This window comes from Papaver somniferum, chromosome 11 (assembly GCF_003573695.1).
Source record: "Papaver somniferum cultivar HN1 chromosome 11, ASM357369v1, whole genome shotgun sequence".
Taxonomy (NCBI): domain Eukaryota; kingdom Viridiplantae; phylum Streptophyta; class Magnoliopsida; order Ranunculales; family Papaveraceae; genus Papaver; species Papaver somniferum.
This window is the reverse complement of record NC_039368.1, coordinates 53,211,425-53,221,300: the sequence shown is the minus strand read 5'-3', so window position 1 is coordinate 53,221,300 and position 9,876 is coordinate 53,211,425.

The following is a 9,876-nucleotide window of genomic DNA, read 5'->3' as shown; positions in this document are numbered from 1 at the left end:
GCCGCACCACATGTGCCAATGGCATGTGGTGCCAGCCGCACCACATGTGCCAATGGCATGCCGTGCCAGCCACATCCCCGCGCCAAGGCATGCCAACCATGCCAGCCGCACCATATGTGTCAATGGCATGCCGTGCCAGCCACATCTCCGCGCCAAGGCATGCCTACCATGCCAGCCGCACCACATGTTCCAATGGCATGCCGTGCAAGCCTTCCACGCCAAGGCATACCAACCATGCCACATGTGCCAATGGCATGCCGTGCCAGCCGCATCTCCGCGACGAGGCATGCCGACCATGCCAGCCGTCCCAATATGCCATGCACGATGCTGGCTGCCAAAGCGAAGGGTCGCAATAATCAACGGCTGCCCTTCCTTCTGAGATGAAAATCTCAGCCACAAAAGTTTGCCACCTAAGGATGGCAACATTCGGCCCAAGTCCAAACATCACGGTTTGTACTAAACCCTAATTTTGGTCGAGCCTAAACTATGCCAAAGCCATGCCGGCCATGCCACATGTCGCTGGATGCCAAAACGAAGGGTTGCAATAATCAACGGCTACCCTTTCATCTGAGATGCAGATCTCAACCGTCCAAGTTTTCCACCTAACGCATGGAAACTTCCGGCCCAAGGCCAAACATCACGGTTTGTACTAAAACCTAATCTTGGCCGCGCCTAACACATGCCAAAGTCATGCACGACGCTGGCTGCCAAAACGAAGGGTTGCAACAATCAACGGCTCCCCTTCCATCTAAGATGCAGATATAAACCGTCCAAGTTCGCCACCCAAGGCATGCCAACCATGCCAGCCGCACCACATGTGCCAGTGGCATGCCGTGCCAGCCACATCTCCGCGCCAAGGCATGCCATCCATGCCGCATGTGCCAATGGAATGTCGGGCCACATCTCCGCGCCACGGCATGCCAACCATGTCACATGTTCCAATGACATGTCGTGCCACATCTCCGCGCCAAGGCATGCTAACCATGCCACTTGTGCCAATGGCATGACGTGCCAACCACATCTCCGCGCCAAGGCATGCCAACCATGCCACATGTGCCAATGGCATGTCGTGTCAGCTACATCTCCGCGCCAAGGCTTGCCAACCATGCCAGCCGCACCGCTGTATCAAAATCATGCCAGCCTTTCCTTCACGCCATTGGCTGCCAAAACTGAGGGTTGCAACAATCAACAGCCACCCTTCCATCTAAGATGAAGATCTTAGCTGTCCAAGGTCACCAGCTAACGCGTGGCAACCTTTGGCCCAACGCTAAGCTCTGATTTTGGTCGCGCCCAAACTAGGCCAAAACCCTAGTTCTTGTCCGCGCCTAAACTATGCCAAAATCCTATCTTGGACACGCCTAACCATGTCAAAGTCATGCCATGCTTTCATGTCGTTGGCTACCAAATGAAGGGTTGCAATAATCAACGGATACCCTTCCTCTCAAGATGCAAAATCTCGACCGTCGAGGGTCACCACCGAGCCGGCAAGTCTCCCAAGCTCAACTTTCCAAACAGCAGCAACATGCTACATGTTTTCCACTAAAACACTCGAGACATCAACACATGTCACAAACTGGGCTATGCTCATACGGGTATTGGTTTGGCGGTTTACAGTGTGCGGCGTACACTACGCCCGTTACAAGACAGTGTCATAAGAATGAGGCGGCTAGTAAATACAGGGATTAATGGTGAAATGATTTCCTTCATTATGTAATATCAATTCCAGGCTTTACCGGTTACCACCTCCTCCCATTTACTCATTTGTTTCCATTTCTTACGAGACCAGAGTACGTTTCACTTTGACTTGTATAAATAGGTCTTACCTATTAGCACCGAACAACAAGTTTGGGTCAGGAGCATACAACACTCAGAAATCATTTGTTGGCTTTCGCATCTGTTAGCTTTCCACTTTCTGATACAAGTCGTCGAACAACTACTCTTCCAGAATCAACTATTCTGGTCTCAACACTCTCTTCGCTTCCCTCCCCAAAACCAACCCTTCCCCTTCACTTTGTGATCGAAGCAAGTCTGGAACGGCCATTTCTTAGTTTAGGACGGATTTGTACAGATTGATCTCTCGAATATAAAGTATTCTCGTGCAGTACACTGTTTAGGGTTTAGACTCGTTTCTCACCCACTCACGCGAAATTACTGAAATCAGCAAAAATTGTTTTCACCCTCAAACAATTGGCGACCACAGTGGGAAATTAATCTCTCGGTTACATTATCAACTTTGAATTCCTGATTTCATCTTTCAAACGCCGATCTCAAGATGGTAGAAGCAAAAAAAATCCGCTCGGGAATCAATGGCTCAATTATCAGCTATCACACGACAAGGAGTGACTGGGGACTTCCCGCAATCACGGTGGTGTTTCCCACAAAACTCGGACTCGCACCCGGGAGATCCAGTTCCGTTAGGGGATCCAAAAAACCGAGTAATTCTTGTTAGGAAAAATACATGGTCTACTACTTCAAATCTTCACTGAGATGATAAAAACCGATAGCCATATTGTTCCCATGCTTCTTTTCATGCTTTATTCTGTCGCACAACATTCACATTTCCATAGCTTTCCCGGGGTACTTATGCTACTTACAGTCATAACCAAAACAATATTATTCTAAAACAATTCATTCCAAAAGAATAATCCAAAATCCTCGTAGATAACAGTTATCTATCAATTCAAATAAAACCATAAACCAGGCGCTTTGTTTGCTTTTCAAAAAAAAAAAGGAGAGCCAACCCCTTTTATAGGAATAACACTTTTGGAATTTAAATAAGGAAAGGATTTCCTATTTGAGCTATGTATGGAAAGAGACAACTGGGCCCGCAAGAACAAGTCTCGCGGTACCCAACAGTCCGCGCCACGCCAAGCCAGCGTTTTTCCAAGCCAACAATCCGCGTCACACCAAGCCAGCATTCCGCACCATGCCCAGCCGACAGTCCGCGCCATACCAAATCCAAGACAGCCCCCACCCCAAGCCGATCCAGCACTAAAATCTTGCATCCTTCTAGCGCTAACAGCTTGCATCTTTCCAGCGCCAGCAGCTTGCATCCTTTCCAGCGTAACAGCTTGTACCCTTCCAACACCATCTTCTTCTCTCCATAACCATCCAAAGCATCACTATCCTCACCCTTCGAAACAGTACCATGGCTCCAGCACTCCGTGATCAAAACCGTGCCATCTCTGCACGATACACCTACGATCACCAAAACCATAGCCGCTTCCGCCACCCCAACGTTTCTTCAAGTATGACAGCTCCAACCGTCAACAGAGACGCTGCTACTCCACCATCAGGGCAAGATACTGGAAGAGTCGGAAGAATCCGACCTCCTTTTACCACTGTTGATTTGATGGAAAGACAAAAGGTTCTCGTAAGGCTCAGACAGACGTGTTTATAACTCGGAAAGAGATACCTGTTTCCTCAAGACACTGACGGAGTGGCCACCATAAGAGTCACGTCAACCCAAGGGGGAGCTGATAAGGAATACTTTTAACATCAGGCGCAGGCACTTCAGCAGGACGTGCATTTATAGATGAAGGGGCTCGCGTTTCTCTTGAACGCCCAGTAGAAGGGAATCAACAATCCAATTTCATCACACGTAAAGATAAGGAACGACTTCTCCAAAATCGAGGCAAAGGAAATCAGCAACCCTCCTGAATTCACAAAGGCCCTCTTCCCATCAGGAGATGCATGATTTCTGGGGAATTCTCCCACAAAATCGTGAAGTCTATGATAAAACAGTTATGTGAGATTCTATATTTCTCCAAGGCGTAGCGTTAAGACATATTTGCATCCCTTAACCGCACTGCATCAGTAAAGCAGCTGTTTCCATCCAGGGAAGTCGTCCCCAAACCCCAACCTCTCCTGGAAAGCACGATCGATAGATGGAACTGTGGACTCCTAACCACTGTTCACTTGAGGGATGTCGATTTTGACAGAACACTAAGTGACGCAGTCTCCGGCTTCAACATTGTAACCGTCAAGGCTCTGAGAGTTTCAAGGCGCCGTTTCGACGTTCTCTCCAGAAGTGGCTCCGCTTCAACGTTCTCCAGCTGCGGCTCTGCTTCAATGTTCGCTTCAGCAGAGGCTCCGCTTCAACGTTCGCTCCAGCAGCCGCTCCGCTTCAGCGTTATCTCCATAAGATGCTCCAGGATCCGAAGCAGCATTTGGCTCCTTAAGTTTCAACATCCTCTCCAAGAGCCGAAGACGCTTCAACACTACTCCTTCCTGCAAAGGGTCGTTCCACCACACTCCCCATGTTAAGGATCATGATTGCAGCCAGCCAATCTTCGTATTCATGGCCACCTTTTGATCCATCCCGCCAAATCTCGTGACCGTGGACAGTTTGCTCGCTTACGTATCCAGCCAATCCTTTTACTTCCATGGATGCCCATACAATTCTAGCCAACCTACTTTGTTCCCACGACAATGTAGTCTCTTCTGATTGCGTCTGCTACCAAGAACTGTTGTCGCTCATTTTTCGATACCAGCCAGAGCTTCACCGCAGCAGCAATCACTACAAAGGTAACTCGTACTCCTCCATATTTTAGTTTCACGTGGAAGAAGTAACAAAATCACCAGTACGAACGCACGATGGTGATGTGTTTATCATGGTCAACCCACTGACCATACAAGATGGAAACATGTAAACCATACTTGGGACTGAGGATCTACACGGAATCCTTTCACTGTCAAAGCTCAGAAGACACAGTCAACCAAAAGGCCATAACCACAACAAGGTCATCTACTCTTCAAGGGTGTAGCATAATAATATCATCACCTCTCTGTCTAGAAGACGCCTCCAACACTTTACGAGGCCGCGGCGGATCCCAAACCTGCTCAGAGGAAAACAACTTCAGAAACTAAAGAAAAATGCGACTGGGGACTGCTCATCGCGGTCCATCCCGACGACCATCAAAGACTCATGAGATAACTCCAGAGACACGGCTGAAACATTTTTTTGAAGAAACAGAAGGAACCACGATAAATAACATAACTCTCACATTCTTGCCTCTTCATTATCCAGAATATTTCGTCCATGTGCATCCCAGCGTCACATCCAGAAGAGTGCAATAAGGTTGTATCAAATCCTGTGGACATGGATTCAAGGCGATGCGATGAATTAGGCTACACATAGGGAATACCATCATGAGACGCTTTCACTCCCCTCAACCTGGTTATTTATGATTTCAACATCATCACTGCCAAAGTTTTACGAGCCGCAGGAATTTCTAAACATGAAGCTGTACATGTGCATCGAAAACTCCAAAATAATGCTACAAAGATACATTCACATATTCGGCCATGCCATCGGATCAAACAGAAATATAACTGGGGACTGCTCATTGCATCCCATTTCATACGATAGTCCAAGATTCAGAAGCTGGTTCGAAGGATGTCTCTTGGAACAAAGTCCTTGAAGACTTAATAGAAGCACATCGGCAACAAAATGTCTCCCAACTCATCTATTTCATCATGTGTCTTCGGAAGATTTCTACCATACATTCATCCACAACATATCAATCATCGCGATCAGAAGGTCCGGACACTGAACAACCTAAAGTCAAGGATGGACCGACAATGCAACAACAATCTCCAATATTAGCCCTGAAATGATCGTTGCGGAGCATATATTTCATCCATCCATCCCAAGAATGCAGTGGAGTTTTGGTAAATTGTGGAATCCACTGGAGAGACACTGCAGACGAAAACACAGATCCAGACGAGCAACAGAAAAAGGTCGATACCTCTTTTCATGCGGACGGAGTTTCTAGAGTTTTAACAGAATGAAGATTCCTTCTTGCTCCATGAAAGGGAATAGGTGACTGGGCGCGACTATGCCACCTCGGGCCCGCAACATTCCTCCTGAATTCTTCCTAAATTTTACTATCGAGTTGTTTTCACCTCCCAAACGAGATCAAAACCTAAATATTCCCGCGTAGGGAGATAGGAAATTATTTTCCGTCCAGAATGGAGGGGCGGACCGTCAAAATTCGAGTCCGTTGGAGAATTCTACAGCGAATATAGTAAAGGGAGCTAATTAGGGTTTCGGCAAGCCAAACCCTAATTTAGACAAAGTTGTCATCATTCCATGGAACTGAAGCCAGTCGTCATCCTTCCACGGAACTGAAGCCAGTCGTCATCCTTCCGAGGAACTCAAGATAGCTTCACTCCAAGTCGCGCAATGCTAGCGGCTCCATTCTAAGCCGACCAATGCTGACGGCTCCATTCCAAGCCGAACAATGCTGACGGCTCCATTCCAATCCGACCAATGATAGTGGATCCATTCCAAGCCGACCAATGCTAGCGGATCCATTCTAACCCGACCAATGCTGATGGATCCATTCCAAGCCGACCAATGCTGACGGCTCCATTCCAAGCCGACCAACGCTGACGGATCCATCCCAAGCCGACCAACGCCGATGCTCCATTCCAAGTCGCACAATGCCTGTGGCTCCCCTTCCAAGATGATGCCAACAGTCTGCATATCAACCAGCAACCGCCTCTACCATTCACGGTCTAGCCAGCAACATCCCGAGTAGAATTTATCCAAGGCCGCCCACACGATAATCACGAACTCTCCTTACCCCTCGAAAAAGGTTAGTCATATTTTCCTGAACATCTTTCCATGACTTCCCATTTCGATTTTGTCCTTTTCTGTCACCATCTTATGCATACCTCGCAACAATGCTCCTGTTCCGAGCTAAGTAGGGGACATAATGTTGATGGTGGTTTTTAGCTTAGGATTAAAATCATAAAACCTTACATCTGACATGACGTCACTACGACCACTAGCGCATTTATTGAATCATTCAACATGTCTACATAAGAATTACGAGGGTACCTTTTTATATACATGTGTCATGTTCCACGGAAGAACCCTTAGTATTGACCGACATCATCTTCGTATATGCAAACCCTAATTCTCACATCGTCGTGCCAATGGCATACTGTGCCAGCCTCGTCTCCGCGCCAAGGCATGCCAACCATGCCAGCCACATCTCCGTGCCAAGGCATGCCGACCATGCCAGCCGCACCACCGTGCCAACGGAAAACCATGCCAGCCACGTCTCCGCGCCAAGGCATGTCGACCATTCCAGCCGCACCTGCGTGCCAATGGAAAACCATGCCATCCACGTCTCTGCGCCAAGGCATGCCGACCATGCCAGCCGCATGATGAGTGCTAAAAAGTGCATATTTCTATATATTTTTCTTGGCATTTAACTCATCTTTTGTGCATTAATTCTACATTTTATCCCATATTCTGTATTTTCATTGTTTTCAAGAATAAATATTTTTATTAATTAATTTTGTATTTTTAGGTACCAAATAAAGACTAGATGAGTTGCGGAGCCAAAAGAGCAAAGACACGGGAGAAAGCCGGTGGAATCTCTAGCGGAAAAGAAGTGAAGAATGTGTTATGGAAGACTCAAGGATAAAAATGGGCTTAAAAAGGAAGAAATTGTTCTTAAAGAAGAAGTGGGCTCAAGATTACCTAAGCCCAAATCCAATTCCTAAGCCCAAATCCATATCCTAAACCCAAAATTCAATACCCAAACCCGTTTTCCTTCTTAACCGTAAGATTGGATCCATTCCATCATCCAACGGTCGCTGCGTCATCATGCATCAGATTTCGATGCACCTTACCAACACTACAGCACCTAACTCCATCTTGAGCCGTTAGTTTCGTTGTATTTTTGCATCCGACGGTCGCTCATAATCTGTCTCCATCTCGCCGTTAGATCCGTTTCAGAAGTTATCATCCCACGGATTCCCTTCACAAAACATCAAATTTGATGATCCCGTTTAACACCTAAGCAACCTAACCCTATTACCCGCACCAAACGCACCCTTCTGCCAAAACCCATCGAGCCATCTCCTTCTTCCCCTCTTCTGAAACAGCGACGCTGTCTCCATCACCACCATATTCTCCCCCAAATCACTCCACCATCTTCTCCCCCCAAATCATTCAACCATCACCACTCGAGCCATCATCACTTAGACCTACTTTTCTAGCCACTTATTACATCACCTCCTAATCGTTTCATCTCACAGGAACCCTAGGTTAGGAGTTGATGAAATAGGTGAGGTTAGAGAATAAATCGAAGGCATGGGTAGTATCAGCAGACGACAAGGAAGCATGGGTGAGAGATATCAATCGTTTTCAGAGATTAGGTAAGGATTTTTTGTAAAACCCTAATTTTACTGATTTGGGGATTTTAGTTTTTTTTGGGCTGTAACTATAAAAGGGTGTTAGGGGTTGTAAAATTGGGCATCTCTGTACTAGCCAGTAGACATTTTGAAGAAATTTTCATTACAATTTCAAATTCAGTCCCTTTATCACAGTTGATTATTTTGAATGTTATGTGTGTGTTGTTTGAATTATCATGTATGATGTTTATTGTTGTTCACAAGTTTAGCATGAGCTAAACTGCATTAGGCTGAGGCTCAGATGAAGCCTAGTGCATTGTCAAATGGTGAATTGCTAGGATAGTTATCCTGATGTGTGTTTTGTTTGAGCAATGGGAAGAGATTAATGCTCATAGTGCCTGTGATTGATTGTTCTGTCAAAAGACAGTCAATGCTAGGGGCAAACTAGTGAGCAAATTTGTTTTCCTCCCATTCTAGATGTATGCATAGGATTTTCAACTCAACCTAGGATCACATTGCTTGGCTAGGACACAAAGGTGGATTCTAAGCCCTTAGCTTAGCCACAATCCCTTTTACAGTCACTTAAATTCAGTTCTGTTTTGCTTCCTGTTCAGTTTATCTCCTTACCTGTTTTGCTTGTTTAATTCCTTGCAATTTGTAGCTGTTGTGCACTGAAATCACTGCACAAACTCCCCCTGCCCTTGGCTTACAGCCTTGGTTCCCTGCTATTTTTATTTTATATCCTCTGCCATTTAATCTTTGCTGTTTTGCCATCTTGTGTTAACTGCTTTGGTTTGTTAACTGTTTTGGTTCTTTGCATCTGCCATATTACCTTGCCTTGCTCACTGCCATAGTGCTTTACACCCATTGATAGCTTAGGATAATTTCTTGTATGCTCCCACTCCCTGTGGACTGATCCCATTCTTACTTTCTATACTAAAACTTGACCTTGTATACTTGCAAGAGTTTTTGTGTGTTTTCCATTTTCACACCAAGTTTTTGGCGCCGCTGCCGGGGAGTGGTGCTTGCTGCTGCTGATTTCCTTTGCTGTCCTGACCTGCAATCATTGCACTGAGTTGTCTGAGCTTCATCACTATCATTGCAGGTGCCACTGAGTTGCTGCAGAGCTGTGTTGCTGGCCACCTGAGCTGCTGCTGCTGCTGGAACCTTGGCTGCTGCTGTTGCTGGAGCTGGTGAACCAAGCCTGCTGCTGCCAAGCCAAGCCTGCTGCTTCATCTGCGAACTGGGCTTCTGGGCTGCTGCATCTCAACAAGTTGCTGGGCTCGTCCAACTGAGGTGGGCTTGTGCCACCATTACTGCTGGGCTTCACCACTTCAACTGAGCTGGGTTTCGTTGTTGTTGCTGTTGCTGGGCTCTGTTCCACCTGTTGTTGCTGGGCTTGAGCGTAAGCTACTTAGGACGATCCTAAAGCTCAACTGGGCTGTGCAACTAAAAGGGGACCAAAAGCCTATTTTTGGGCTTCCCTCCAAAAATCAAGTAAGCCTAACCCATGAGTTAACCCACTTGGGCCTCATTTAAATTCAAATTCGGGCTTGTAATAATTAATTTAATTATTTATTTGGGATTGTAATAATTTTTATTTTCCTTTATTTTCTTTTTCTTTTTTTTTTATTTGGGACTGTAATTTTTTTTGTCTTTATTTTTCTTTTATTTTTCTTTTTCTTTTTCTTTTATGGGCTTGTCTTAATTATTATTATTGTT